The following is a 15,813-nucleotide window of genomic DNA, read 5'->3' as shown; positions in this document are numbered from 1 at the left end:
CAAGAGTACTGAAGTGGGGGGGGGGAGGGGGGAAGCCCTACATGCCTCTATAAATCCGCCATTCTCAGCAAAGAGCACTCACTCAACTTCTGCTCAACTCAAAGTCTGCAAGCCCTGACCCTGGCCAATTGTCCAGTCTTAACTAGAGCCATTTCCCATTCCACAACTTACATGCTCAACCAGCACCCTCCCCTTTCTCCCTCCATCCTCCTAGAGATCCAGGCATTCCATATCCTGTCCCTTGATCCTATCACAATGTAGGCTCTGCCTTAATTGTCCTCCTTGGTCTGCCAAACAAAAATCCTCCCTTAAGTCAACTGAAATGTCATTTCCTCTGAAACTTTCTCTGACCTCCCCAGGAAGGTTAATCCCTCTCTCTTCTCCACATATAACATGAATCGCTCACCTGTTATATTATACAATGGTTAATTGTTATCAATCGTCTCTTCTGTCTAGACTGTGAGCTCCTGAGGGTCCCCAGCACAGAGCAGGTGTTTGCAGGGTGCTCACTGAGGAAAAAGGGGGCGTACTGAGCTTCTGTTGCAGATGGGCACAGGGCTTCTGAGGGGATGAAGCTTCCACAAGAGATGCTGGCAGTGGGAGGTAGGCACCACCTCATTGGTTGCTAGCCTGGGACCACACTTAACCTGTCTCCAAGAGGAAATGGCAATACTTTCATTTCCAAGGAAAACCATGCTGCTGCTGCTGCTGAGTTGCTTCAGTCGTGTCTAGTTCTGTGCGATTCCATAGATGGCAGCCCACCAGGCTCCTCTGTCCCCGGGATTCTCCAGGCAAGAATACTGGAGTGGGTTGCCATTTCCTTCTCCAATGCATGAAAGTGAAAAGTGAAAGTGAAGTCGCTCAGTCGTGCCCGACCCTCAGCAATCCCATGGACTGCAGCCTACCAGGCTCCTCCGTCCATGGGAGTCTCCAGGCAACAGTACTGGAGTGCGGTGCCATTATAAGCCAGATACAGGAAACAGGAGATCAGTACAGCATTATTAGAACACTGAAAGGATCAGGGATATAGAAGGAACATGAAATCTACTGACTGGAACTAGCTACCGCTGGTACTTCTCATACTTACTGATTGCACAACTTACCAGATAGCATAACTGAGGTTTGGGCCCAAGCAGCAACAAGCACAGTGCTTTTTCCATTAAGGCATCTAAAGACACATTAAAAATTGCCAAGGCCTCTGAAAATAGTTGTACACCAAGAAGAGAGGTCAGCATGGTATTTATTCATGTAATCCTTTCCATACCCTAGCCTGTCTTTCTCCTTCTCCACATACACACACGCACATGTGGAGTAATGATATACATGAATGTGTACATATTTACATACACGCCAGCTCACTAAGGGGCATCTTTCTCATCCCCCACTCACATCATAGAACTGCCCTGTCCGCTCTGTGCTATTTGCCTCCAAATTGTATTTGAGGAATATCTGTCAGAGTGTTATCTTCTTTTACATGAGCAAACAGGTATGAAGACAGGCATTTTATACAATCTGGAGAAAGAGAGTCTGTTAATGTACAAGTATATTCCAGTAAATATGTCAACGAACGTATATAAATAGCCTGAGTTTACACTCGAGTACAGAGAGTAAATTACTGGAACCAGGAGTGCCCCTAACATCATCTGTCCCTGCTAAGCGGAACCCCACCCCCTTCATGATCCCCCTCCAGCGGTGAGACAGGCTGTTTCTCCAAGGGTAGTCCTTGCTGATTTGAACCTGTTCGCAAGGGAGTATTTTTTTTTTTAAGATTTTTTTTTTGCTGTGGATCATTTAACAAGTCTTTCTTGAATTTGTTACAGTATAGTTGTTGTTCAATCACTGAGTCATGTCTGACTCTTTGCGACCGCATGGACTGCAGCAGGCCAGGCCTCCCTGTCCTTCACCATTTCCTGGAGCTTGCTCAAACTCATGTTCATTAAGTTGGTGATGCCATCCAATCTTCTCATCCTCTGTCGTCCCCTTCTCCTCCCGCCTTCAATCTCTCCCATCATCAGGGTCTTTTCCAATGAGTTGGCTCTTTGCATCAGGTGGCCAAAGTATTGGAGCTTCAGCTTCAGCATCAGTCCTTCCAATGAATATTCAGGGTTGATTTCCTTTAGGTTGCGTGGTTTGATCTCCTTGCAGTCCAATGGACTCTGGAGTCTTCTCCAGCAACACAATTTGAATGCATCAATTCTTTGGTGCTCAGCCTTCTTTAGGGTCCAAATTTCACATCTGTATATGACTACTGTAAAAACCATGGCTTTGATTACACAGGCTTTTGTTGGCAAAGTGATGTCTCTGCTTTTTAATATGCTGTCTAGGTTCATCACAGCTTTTCTTTCAAGGAGCAAGTGTCTTCATGGCTGCAGTCACTATTCACAGTTTCTGTTTAATGTTTTAGTTTTATGGCCGAGAGGTGTGTGGGATCTTAGCTCCTTGACCAGGGCTCGAACCTGCGCCCCCTGCATTGGAAGGCAAAGTCTTAACCACTGGACAGCCAGGGCGGTCCCCTCACAGGATTTCTGTTGTGAAAAAATTAGCACTGCCTGGAGTACACCCCAGAGCCTTCCTAAAGATGCCATTCTCTGGATAATGATGGACCTCTCAGTTCACACGTGCTTATGAAAAGTGGTGCTTCTCTCACTGACAGGAGCAATAAACAGAAAACCAAGAGGAAGAGTGGACAAGGCAGAAGGTGGACGGAGGGGCCTGAAGTGGGGGGTTGGGGACGCATCCCACTGGGCAAAGTGCCACATGATTCCTTCCTCTCTGTAGCATACGGTTCTTCTGTGACACGTGAGTGGCTGTCACCATCAATTGCTTGTCGATCTGATGCTTTCTCCTATTCAATGTCAGCATATTCTTCTTTAAGTCAGGGAAGGAATATACATGACACAATGTGGTCTAAAACAGATTATCTAAATCCTTTTTGCAAACAGTTTTCACCTCTTTATTGCTGATGACAGTGTTGGAATCAATGCCAGGGAACCTGTCTTTAATTTGATTTGCTTATTTGGTCCCATATGTGCCCAAGGGAGTTCATTTTCTCGATGTGTCTGGCATATAGTAAGCACTCAATAAGTGGTAGTTCTGATTATTATTTTTCTTATGCTCCCCATGTATGGCCAAGAAGAGATTATTGGCCAGCTTGGGTCCTTCTCGAGAGCAAATTAAACCCATGTGGCTTATTTGGCGAAAGCCTGAGTTAAACTCTGAGATGACTCTGGACATGCATGTCCTTACCTTGGACCTTCAGGTCTAAAAAGCTAAGAGATGTGGGAGGTTTCAGAAACATGGCTGAGCTGAGAACAGCTCAGCTTAATTCCTTGTGAAATGACCCCTTCCACAATTATTAACTATATAACACTCTTCAGAAATTGTTGTGGTGGATCACATTTGTTAACTAATTTGTATGAACTCATATACATGTTACCTATTAACACTAATAACCTACATTACGTTTTCTGGTTTTTTTTTTCTCCCTCCTCTGCACAGTCACTCATCAGCTCATAAATGCCCCAAAGAACAAGAAAAGGTATTATGAAAGGGTTCTGTCATGTCAGTTGGTAGCTAATCTTCTTTAGGCTCATCACCAACCTACAAGCCAGGGCTAAGAAGAGCAAACCATGAGTACCGTGTATTTTGTGTCACCCTCTGGATTTAAAACCCTCCAGTGGGGTCCCTTACTTGCCCAGGGAGAGAGCAATGCAGCTCTTGAATTCTGAGCCAAACCCGCTTTGGGTCTGACCCTGTGCCTTCCAAGCTGTGTGACTCGGAGCTAGTGAAATAACCTGTTGACCTCAGTTCCTTATCTGTAAATTGGGGATAATACTCATTTCATGAGAATACCATCAGGATTAAGTGATATCAAATTTTAAATTACAACATTCACTTTTGGAGAGTTTGCAGCGAAATGCTGCCAGTTTAAACACAGATTGGAAAGAGTTTTTGGAAAACCATTTGGCAATAGGGATCAGGAGGCTGAAAACGCTCACGCCCTTTGACCCAGTCATTCCAGTTTATAGGAATTAATCCTGAAGGTATAATTGAAAACAAGGTCAAAGATGGACATACAAGGATGCTGATCGCAGCTTTATTTATATTTTATGCAAACTGGAAACAGGGACTTCTTTGGTGGTCCAGTGATTAAGAATCCAACTGCCCATGCACGGTGCATGGGTTCAATCCCTGGTCCAGGAAGATTCCACATGCTTCAGGGTTACAAAGTCCATGTGCCACAACTACTGAGGCCCACGCTTTAGAGCCCACTCAATGCAACTAGACAGTAGTCCTGTTCGCCACAACTAGAGAAAGCTCAAGCTTTCGGCAGCAATGAAGCACAGTGAAGACCCAGTGCAGTAAAAAAACAGATGAATAAATAATTTTAAAAAACTGGAAACAACCCAAATGCACAGTACTAGGATAATGATTTGATAAATCATTGTGCATTCACAGGATGGAATATTAGATACTGCTTAGGATGATGTTTATAAAGAATTTTTAATAATGTGGGAGATCCCCTTCAAAATGCTAAGTGATAAAAGGATGGAAGAGACACCGTATAATACCAGGAAGAAGTACATCAGGATGCTAACAATGGAAGGTTATGGTCTTCTTTCTTTCTGTGTTCTATAATTTTTTTTTTTTACAAACAGCATATACATATTTTAAACACTGAAAGATCACAGCTAAACTTAAAAATATGAAAGCCTTAATAAAGAGTCTGCAGGACTTCATTGGTGGTCCAGTGGTTAAGAATCTGCCTACCAATGTAGGGGATGCCAGATGGATCCCTGGCTGGGGAACTAAGATCCCAACTGCCATGGAGCAACTGAGCCCGCCCGTTGCAGCTCCTGAGGCTACACACCTCAAGTAGACAGAAGCCGGTGCACTTCAAGGAAGATCCCGAGTACTGCAGCTAAGACCTGACAGCAGCCAAAAACAAACAAATGCATAAATAAAATATCTTAAAAAACAACGAGAAAGGGCCTGCCATATGATGTGAGTCCCATTCCTCCCCACTTAACCTGCCCTCAGCGTGCTTCCTAAGCGGCTACTGATCAGACCTCGCCCATTTCCTTCCTCATTCCTTGTTCTGCTCTGGACTCCAGACCCTTCCTACTTCTGAACTCCCTGTACCTTCCAAGACCTCTCATTCTCTTCCACAAGCCCTAGTGTTTGTCTGCATTGGAAAAAGCTACAGATCCCTCCTCCCTGGACCTAGTTAGGGCTGGATTCAGTATGACTCTATCTGGACACCTGCCCTGAGACTCAGGGCGGGTAAGGTTCTACCTCCTTATTCCTCAAGTACAACTCACACTTTGTGCTGTGTTGAGCACACACTGCTGGGCACGTTTCACCACAACAGTGAGGGCCACTACAGCAAATGCAGTCACCTTACCTTGATCACCTCTGAATTTTCAGTGTTGGGCATGATGTCTGAGTCTTAGCAGTGAGTCAGCGAGTACAGAAGCTATTCATTGTTCAGTCATTAAGTCGTGCCTGACTCTTTGCGACCCCATGGACTGTAGCATACCAGGCTTCCCTGTCCTTCACCAGCTCCCAGAGCTTGCTCAAACTCATGTCAACACATGTTAAGTTGGTGATGCCATCCAACCATCTCATCCTCTATCATACCCTTCTCCTCCTGCCTTCAGTCTTTCCCAGAATCAGGGTCTCTTCCAATGAGTTGGCTAAAACCACTTCCATCAAGTGGCTAAAGAACTGGAGCTTCAGTTTCAGTTCTTCCAATGAATATTCAAGGTTGATTTCCTTTAGGTTGACTGATTTGATCTCCTTGCTGTCCAAGGAATTCTCAAGAGTCTTCTCAAGCACCACAGCTCAAAAGGATTAATTCTTAGGTGCTCAGGCTTCTTTATGGTCCAAATCTCATACCCATACATGACTACTGGAAAAACCATAGCTTTGACTATATGGACCTTTGTAGGCAAAGTGATGTCTCTGCTGTTTATAGGTTAAACACTGCATAGGTTTAATACGCTGTCTAGGTTTCTCAACCTAGTGAGAGACTGATTCTAACACCTTAACTCACAGCAGTCACCTCTCAAGGTCCTTGTTGTTTACAAATGTGGAGATGCCATCCTTTCTCACCTTTAAGCTGTCTTGCAAGCTGGACCATCTGCATGTGACCTTCCTAATCACCACTTCTTCCCAAGATGGGTCAAGCTGCCTTTCTCCAGCTTTTGGAATGGCTCCTAAATCCCACGTATTCTATGAAACAGGACTTCCTCTGCCACTTCCCATTCAGGGACCCCCCAGAGCCACATTTAGCCACACTAACTTACGGGTGTTGGTTTCTAGCCAGTGATAGACCATCTCCATTTGTATCTCCTGCAAAGGTCTCAAATTGAAGTTACCACATTGCCCCTAGCTGGCCCCTCTTTTCCTACCCATGCATTTCTGCTGGGTACTGCCAAGGTTTTGGCTCACCCCAAAGCTTTGATGAATTCTTTCTTTTCCCCTAATTCATTCCCCAAAGCTAAGCTGTCATCCAGTCCTGCCTTCTTTTCCCTCTGAAAGGTTTTCAGATTTCATCTCCTAATTTTAAGGACAATCATATTACAACTGCTCCTAGAAATATGTTATTTCTGGGAGGTCTTGTTCCTTTGAGCTGTTGACTCTGTCTCCTTGCTGGAGTTTGCTGCCCTCAAATTGCATTTGCTTTGCCACAGGAGCTTAAGTGACAAGGAATATAACATAAGTTATCGTGCTCCTGCCAAATGCCCCCAACCTCAAAAGGAGCCAGATGAAGGAAACATAAAACCATACAGCTTCTGTGGTCTCTCTGCCTAGCCTACTGCACAAAGTACAATAAAAGAGACATTTCTTGGAGAAATGTCCTTTGTCTTTCACTTTTCACAAGGGCTAACCAAGTAGAGTGTTTGAAAGTGGGGAGAAGACAAAAACAAAAAATGAAACCAAAAAACCCCACAAAAATAGAGACAGCATTTTCTCTTGAACTTGCTTCAGTCAGGCTTCTGCCCTCACTAGGTTCTGACATTTCCATTGTCAGGGTGGTCACTGACGGTCTGGATGCTAAATCCAATGATTCATTCTGAGTCCTCATCTTACCAGACCTACCAGGAACATCTGACCCAGATGACTACTTCTTCCTCCTTGGAATACTGTCCTCAGTTGGCTTCTGGCAATGCACTGTCTCCTAATTTTATTCTGAATTTCCCTGGTTCTTACTTTTCCATCTTATTTGCTGTCCTCCTCATTTCACAGGCTTTAAACATCATAGCATCCCAGGGCTCAGTTCTTTGACCATCTTCTCTCTTCTATACTTGCCAAGCCCATGTAGTCTCTTGGCATTAAATGCCACATTTACATTCCATTCTGAAGCTCTCCCCAAACCTCTGACTTTCATACTCGTGCCTTGAACATCTCCACCTAACTGTCCAAAAGGCACCACAAACTTCACAATCCAAACTCTTGTTCCTGATCTTCTCTCCTAAATCTGTTCCCCATCTCAGCTGTGGGCTACTCCATCCTTCCCACGGTATAGACCAGAATCTTTGATGTCACCCTCTACGCACCATTTCCTCTCACATCCTGCACCCAATATGCCACTTCCCCTCAAAATACTTCCAGGATCCAGACACCTTAACACCTCCCCTGCCCTGTGACCCAAGACATCCTCACCTCTCACCTGGGTTGGTTCAATAGTTAATGAATTGGCATCCTCTTTTTTTTTTTTTTTTTTTTGCCCACTTAGCATCTTCTCTCCACTTAGCATCCACTCTCCACATGATCGTCCAACACTCATGCTAGAGCCAGATCACTAGTCTAAACCTCCAGAGTTCTAAGTTTATATGTATTTATTTCGGTACATATAAAGGCCCAAATCCTTATTCTTAAAAAACTTTTAATTTTGTATTGGGGTGGGAAATGGCAACCCACTCCAGTATTCTTACCTAGAGAATCCCATGGACAGAGGAGCCTGGTGGGCTACAGTCCCCACGGTTGCAAAGAGTCAGGCATGACTTAGTGACTAAACAACAACAATAAGCCAGTTAACAAACAATGTTGTGATAGCTTCAGGTGAGCAACGAAGGGTCTCAGCCATACATACACAGGTATCCATTCTTCCCCAAACTCTCCTCCCATCCAGGCTGCCACATAACACTGAGCACAGTTCCATGTGCTATACAGTAGGTCCTTGTTGGTTATCCATTTTAAATATAGGACTGTGTACATGCCCATCCCCAACCTAGTTGCTCCTTACCCCCATCCTCCCCTCCGGCAACCATAAGCTTGTTCTTGAAGTCTATGAGTCAGTTTCTGTTTTGTAAGTAAGTTCATTTGTATAATTTCTTTTTAGATTCCACATATAAGGGGTGTTATATATTTCTCCCTGTCTATCTGACTTGCTTCATTCAGTATGACACTCCAATATGCATAAAGACCCAAATCTTTAAATGATCTGTACTTAGGGTTGTGTGTGTGCTTAGTCGCTCAGTTGTGTCCGACTCTTTGTGACCCATGGACTGTAGCCTGCCAGGTTCCTCTGTCCAGGGGATCCTCCAGGCAAGAATACTGGAGTGGGTTGCCATGTCCTCCTCCAAGGGATCTTCCCAACCCAGGGATCGAACTCAGGTCTCCTGCATTGCAGGAAGATTCTTTACCATCTGAGCCACATGCTTAGGGTTACTATAATGTTTCTCATCCAAATCAGGACATTTTAAAAATAAATAATTTGAGAACAACAAGCTTATATTTGAATTGTTCCAGGCCTATAAGATATATATTTATTTTCCCATAATCCTCTACACAGTCTGCTGCCCTGGCAACTGTACGGTGTCACCACCTTTTCTCTTCCTTAATCCCTTTGTTCCAGCCACACTGGTCTTCATGCCGTTTCTTAAATTTGTACCCTTCTCAGGGCCCTTTGGCTTGTTAAAACCTCTTCTCCCATTTGTTCACATGGCTCACCTCCCCACTTTCTGGTCTCTGAACAACTGTCACCTTCCCAGAAAGGTCCTCCTTGATCGTTTTACTTAAAACTGAGACTCCCATCCCTTTATTTCCTACTGACATTTCTTGCTTTCTTTTTTTTTCTATAGCATTTCTTCTGCCATCATTTCTAAAGAATATTGTCACTAAATGTAGAATCCTAGTTTTCTTTTTCCAACACCTAAAGACACCATTCCACTCTCTTCTATTACAGTGGACATTTTATATACCCTAAAACAGTAAGTAACTGACACTGGTTAATACGCAGATATTTCCCCAGCACTCGCTTGCATAACTTTTCTAATTGTTGTTGTTCAGTTGCTAAGTCATGTCCAAGTCTTTGCGACTTCATGGACTGCAGCATGCTGGGCTCCCTTGTCCTTCACCATCTCCCGGAGTTTGCTCAAATTCATGTCCATTGAGTCAGTGATGCTATCTAATCATCTCATCCTCTGCTGCCCCTTTCTCCTTTTGCCTTCAATCTTTCCCAGCATCAAGGTCTTTTCCAATGTTGCCTCTTCAAATCAGGTGGCTGAAGTACTGGAGCTTCAGCTTCCGCATCAGTCATTCCAATGAATATTCAGGACTGATTTCCTTTAGGATTGACTGGTTGGATCTTGCAGTCCAAGGGACTCTCAGGAGTCTTCTCTAGCATCACAGTTTGAAAGCATCAGTTCTTCAGTGCTCAGCCTTCTTTACAGTCCAAACTTTTCTGGAGCCCCCCTAATTTGTTCATTTGATGTAGATAACACACATTTTGCCAGGCACTGATGGTAGTGTCTTGTCTTCCATTCAAATATTCAGGGTCTTTCTGATTCTTCCTCTTGAACTCCCTATGTCACTCAAAGCACTGAATGGAATGCCACACTAAATTCAAGTATAGTTTTATGCACACAAATTCACCATTGTGGAAGTATTATAATAAAACTGTGTCATAATAAGTAGAGAAAAAGAGGCCAAAATAATCTGTAACTTACAAAGTGTTACAAAAATGCACTGGATTGCCAGGTGTTATTACTCATTCATATTTCTCACTGGCATATCAATCAGACCACACTTTCCTGAAGTTCAAAGAATAAAAACGTTGCAGGGGACTTCCCTGGTGGTCAACAGTACGCCTTCTAATGTAGGTGACTTGAGTTAGACCTCTGGTCAGGGAACCAAGATCCCACATTCCGCAGAGCAACTAAGCCTGCATGCCCGAGTACTACTGAGCCAAGTACCAAAACTAGAAGAAGTCCACCTGCTGCACCTAAAACCCAATGCAGACACACACACACACACACACACACACACAGAATGAAAATGCTGCATCTGTCTAGGATGAGAGCCTGGGCAAGGAACCAGCACAACTCTTGTGCCAGCGTTCCAGTATCATTACTTCAGACTCCCTAGGCTGTAAACTTGCTCCATTATTTTATCCCCAGACTAAGCCTCCTTTCTATTTCATGCCTATCCCTAGCACCTCCAAGTTGTTAGTCTTCCAGGCTGTAAAACCTAAAGTTAAAAAGAGAGAAATGTAGGCTAGTTCTATAACTGTGTCTATTTCCTCTCCATCTGTGGCTGAGGCTATTATTTATTTTTTCTAAATCTCACCCTAATTCATTCCTCCTCTCTGTTTCTACTACAAAAACCTTGAACGAAACTCTCCTCAACTCATGCCTGGATGATTATAGCTGGCCTTCCTGGCTCACTCCATCTTCACACTAACCCACCCTTTGCACACTGCCAGAAGAACCTTCCAACAACAATAATGTCCCTAATGTACCACTGCCCACTATCCCGAATTAAACTTTCCCCACCAGAGGGGAGGGCTTTTCAAGTCTTTCATAATAGGATCCCCTCTTGCAGACTCTACTTGTCATAGCCCACCAACTGCGTGTACCAAAAATATTCCATCACGAGGCGCAGTTGGTCAGTGAGCACTGGGAGCCAGCACCACAGCATTTCCTGACCTCAGGTGGGGTCCAGAACTGCTTTTGCTCTTCAAAGGTAATAGCTTGTGCGTTACTTCCTGCTAGAAACCTTACTATGTGTCTCAGGACCCATGAGGTTCTACATTGTATCTGTCAGCATCATGACATTTGTAAAAATACCTTTTACTCATTGACCAAATGTCTGAGACCAGGGACTTCCCTGGAGGTCCAGTGGTTAAGACTCCATGCTCCCAATGCAGGGGGCCTGGGTTTGAGCCCTGCTTAGGGAACTAGATTCCGCATGCTGCCACTATGAGACTATGTGCTGTAAGGAAGATCCCGTGTGCTGCAATGAAGACCTGGTGTAGACAAATTTTTTAAAAAAATCTGTAATCAACCTCATGGCTAAGCCTTCACAGATCCTGAAAGGACAAAAGACAGCATAGTCTAAGGAGAAGATCACAAGCTTCAGCACTGGGAAGTGTTGAGTGGAAATCCCAGTTTGCCAAATGACCACAAACTTTGTGACCCTGGGAAAGTCATTTGCTCCTCTGTTTATTTTCCCCTCATCATTATTGTTTCTTGAGATATAATTCACATGCCATATATTTCACCATTTTAAAGTATATAATTCAGTAGTATATTCACAAAGTTGTATAAACACTACATTGATCCAATTCTAGGACTCGCATCACCCCCCAAAACAACCCCATACCCATTAGCAATCACTTTCTATTTTTCCCTCTCTCAGCCCCTGGCAACCACCAATCTTCTATCTGTCCTCTACAGATTTGCATGAATCTCAGTTTTAATTAACTCCCTGGAGAATCACAGGGACAGAGGAGCCTGGTAGGAGGCCGTCTATGGCGTCACACAGAGTCGGACACAACTGAAGCGACTTAGCAGCAGCAGCAGCAGCAGCAAACAGAATACAGGGCTTCCCAGGTGGCTCAGTGGTAAAAATAAATCCACCTGCCAATGCAGGAGATGTAAGAGACACTGGTTCAGTCCCTGGGCTGGGAAGATTCCCTGGAGTAGGAAGGGTTACCCACTTCAGTATTCTTGCCTGGAAAATCCCTTGGACAGAGGAGCCTGACAGGCTACGTCTGTGGGGCTGCAAAGAATTGACATGAGAAAGCGACTGAGCGCAAGCTGAATATAACACGAGCCTTATAGGACTAACGTGAGGATAGAGGCAATTTTTGCTAAGCCTCTCGCTCAGCATCTAAGAGGATGTTAATAAATCACTAAGTGCTTCAGATCCCCGAGTATAAAACCTTTAGCTCCAGGCACCCCATCATCTTTATCAACATCCCCCCATTATACTCTCTGCTTTTGTCCCTCAGCTCTTTCTGTCTCCCAGGACACTGCTTCTCCAAAACCAACTTTTAAGATTCAGTTGAAATTCTACCTCCTACATGTGAAACTCTCACCAGTGTAACTTCTGTTTTTCTTATGGTTTTCCTAAGCCACCCAGAAGACAGAAAAAATGCCATTCGCCCTGACTTTCAACATTTCCAATATACTGATATTTTGGCTCTGACTCCAGGCTAATCAAATTTGTGTTTATTCTAGAGTTTGCTTGGTGACACATACAGGCCGGCTCATACACACAGCTGCTTTGTTACAATAAAGAAAGAGTGTTACAATGTTTTCAGAAGAGATTTCTGATCTTGCCACCGAACCTCCATTACAAGATGACGTTGAAGCAATAAATAGTGACATTTCAGTAGCTCTGTACATGGCAGTTATATTTTTCCACATTCCTGTGATTTGCAAATTTAGAGCCATCAGAGATTACAGCCTCTTCAGAGTTTATTTAGTCTTGGAAACCTCCTTAATGAGTTTGACATTTTTATTAGGCTCAAAGTCTTCCACCAAAGCCTGGTGCAATTATAGCCATTTACAAAGTAGCCAACATGAAAGGAGGTTTGGCAGGCCTGTGACAATGCCTCCCAAAGTCTGGCCGCCTGGGAATGCTCACCCAGGTTTCCATTCCCTTGTTCTAGAAGCACCATGGAGACCAGGGGAGCAGTCGCTGGAGTTGGGGTAAGTGTAGATGACCTATAATGCTCTTTCTAGCTGTGAAAGGCTTTCATTCTAGGCTGATTTCACAAACACGTGAATTTTAAAGGGAAAGAGACTGCTCTTGCATACAGCAGAAATCACTCTTTAATGATACTTTTTAGGATAATACAACCATTCATGGCTCTCATTCTGTTGTCAGATGGAGCTGAGCTCAAATCTCACTTCTATCATTTATTCATTGTGGTTGTTGGGCAAGTTATTTACTCTCTCTAAAACCACACTTTCTCATTACTGAGGAGGGTAACATAAAGTGCTGCTACTTTGTAGAAAGTAGCAACTGTTCGATGAATGATGGTCATTCTTACTATTTTAGTTATTATTATCATCATCATCAGAGAATGTATTTAGGAACTGATTGTAGAGGTCATTAAAAATAGTTGAGTATGGGTACAAATTTCAACTTATAAGACAAATAAGTCCTAGGGATGTCATGTAGTTAACAATACTGTACTGTATACTCAGAAGTTGCTATGTGAGGTGATGGATGTTAACTAAACTTACTGTGGTAACAATTTTGCAATACACACATACATCAAATCTTTATGCTATATACAGTTCAACTAATACAATATTATATGTCAATTACATCTCAGTAAAACCGTAAAAAAATCCTGCAAAACAAACAAAAAAAAATAGTTGAGTATAACTCATTGAAATAATTCCCAATAACTCCTTTTTTATGCCCATATACCAAATATTTAGAAAGTGGCATGTATGTGTAAGGCACTGTATTAGACATTATGGAAAGGATAATGATTAAGAAGACAGATTCTTTCTTCGAGAAGAATACAAGTAACATAGGCACTTATCAAGACAAGAGAAAGAAAAAAAATGAAAAGGGTTTCAAGAGGAAACAAAGCCTTGTGGGAACTCAGAAGAAGAGTAAAACCAGAGAAGGCTTCCTGGAGGAGGTGATATCTGAGCTAGGGCAAGGATGAAGTGACTTGACCATTGGAAGACTGGGAGGCAGGCATACCAGGAAAAGGGCAAAGCTTGGAAACCTAGGCAGAATTTTCTGTGTGAGTGGCAGTCTTGCACAGAATACTCTTGAATCCACAGTATTGACTGTAGCTAATTAGTGGTATGTTCCCAAGGTCACACTGCTATTAAATCTTAATCGCTATTTCAGTCTTTAAAGAAAAAAAAATTTTGCTGCTCATATCAGTCACATTGGAAGGAAAATTAAATAGGCTTTCACCAGATGGAGTCAGAACAGAAAGATGACTCTAACCTAGCATGCATGTCTCAGAATTTGAGATGTGAGAGCTTACAGGAAGACAGAGAGTCAAAGTGCATCTCAGCAGAGCCACTGAAAAGGCACTCCACAGACTGGGGTGCATTGTGGGGAAGACATTGGGGCTTTATGCAGCTCCCTGTCTTCAGGCACAAAGCAAGCTCTGCACACAATGCAGGGAGATGACATTTGCCCTTGAGTGCACACACATTCCTCAGGGCCAGCAGCCAGCAGCCCCCTTGGCGGCTGAGTACAGAATGGAAGAGGTCTTACTTTAAAAAAAAAAAAGCTCTTCATCAGGTTTTACGAAACAAATGAAGCGGGGCCTTGTGGGGGTGGGTGGGGGGCAGTGCATACCACTGGATGGATGGAGTCTAATTACCCTGCATTACCACTGGGCAGGTTTCCTGCTTTTAGGTCCTTTCCACCCTGGAGATACTCCACAGTGTTTCCATGGCCTCCAGGTGACCAAGGTCTGGTCAGAACAGTGAAAAGCTCGCACAAGTCTGAGCCTCAGAGTTTGGTGCCTAAGAGAAGATATTCTAGTGCACGGAAAGGGTCTGACATATCAGGGGCTCAGTCTGTGTCCAGGGAGGATGTGACCACGTGAGGAAATAGGCCGATGGAAAGTGAACTCCGTGTATGACATCAGCTCAGAGGACTTGGATCCTCCTCAGGGGACAAACATCCATATTTCCACTTGGATAGGAAAAACCACAGCAAATCCATCAATCAACTATTTAACTTGTACATACCATGTAACCAGCATTGCACCATGCTAGAGTCAGAGGGCTGGATTCAAAGAAATATAACACATGGCCCCTGATCTCAAAGGTCTACCATTTAGTTTAGGAGACAAAACTAAACCACATGAAATAAACACTTGTACCCAACATCACTGAGGATTTTACTAAGGCTTTTCAAGTGGTCCCAACTGTAAATATTGACTGTGAGTGCAAGTGGGATTCAAGGAAAATAAACAAGTCAGAGCAAGTATGAGTAGTTAAAAAGGGAGTCATGAAGGGGGTGAAACTTTCCCTGGGTTGCTCCTAATATTGGTGACACACACCTTCATCAGTCTTTAAAAACAAAACAAAACAAAACAAAACTTCAGAGAAACTGAAGGAATGTTCTTTTTTTTAAAAATTAATTTTTATTGGAAGTATAGTTGTTTTACAATGGGTTGCATTAGTTCCTGCTGTACAGCAAAGTGAATCAGCTATAAGGACACATATATCCCCTCTTTTTTGGATTTTCTGCCTGTTTAGGTCACTACAGAGCATTGAGTTGAGTTGCCTGTGCTAAAACATAGGTTCTCGGTTGCTATTCAGTTGCTAAGTCATGTCTGACTCATTGCAACTCCGTGGACTATAGCATGTCCGGCTTCCCTGTCCTCCACCATCTCTAGGAGTTCACTCAAGTTCATGTCCATTGAGTCAGTGATGCCTTCCGACTATCTCATCCTCTGTAGCCTCCTTCTCCTTCTGCCCTCAATCTTTTCTAGCATCAGGGTCTTTTCCAATGAAAAGTTCTCAGGTTCCCATTCAGTTCAGTTCAGTTCAGTCCCTCAGTCGTGTCCAACTCTTTGCGACCCCA

At 43.5% G+C, this 15,813-nt stretch overlaps 1 protein-coding gene across 4 annotated transcripts in view; it reads right to left on the bottom strand.

Moving 5' to 3' along the window:
* Positions 1–15,813, bottom strand: part of THSD4 (thrombospondin type 1 domain containing 4) — a 694,305-nt gene that overhangs the window by 173,792 nt on the left and 504,700 nt on the right. The gene's annotated exons all lie outside the window — the stretch shown is intronic.

The sequence above is a fragment of the Ovis aries genome, chromosome 7 (genome assembly GCF_016772045.2).
Source record: "Ovis aries strain OAR_USU_Benz2616 breed Rambouillet chromosome 7, ARS-UI_Ramb_v3.0, whole genome shotgun sequence".
Taxonomy (NCBI): Eukaryota; Metazoa; Chordata; class Mammalia; order Artiodactyla; family Bovidae; genus Ovis; species Ovis aries.
This window is presented reverse-complemented; position numbering and strand designations above follow the sequence as displayed.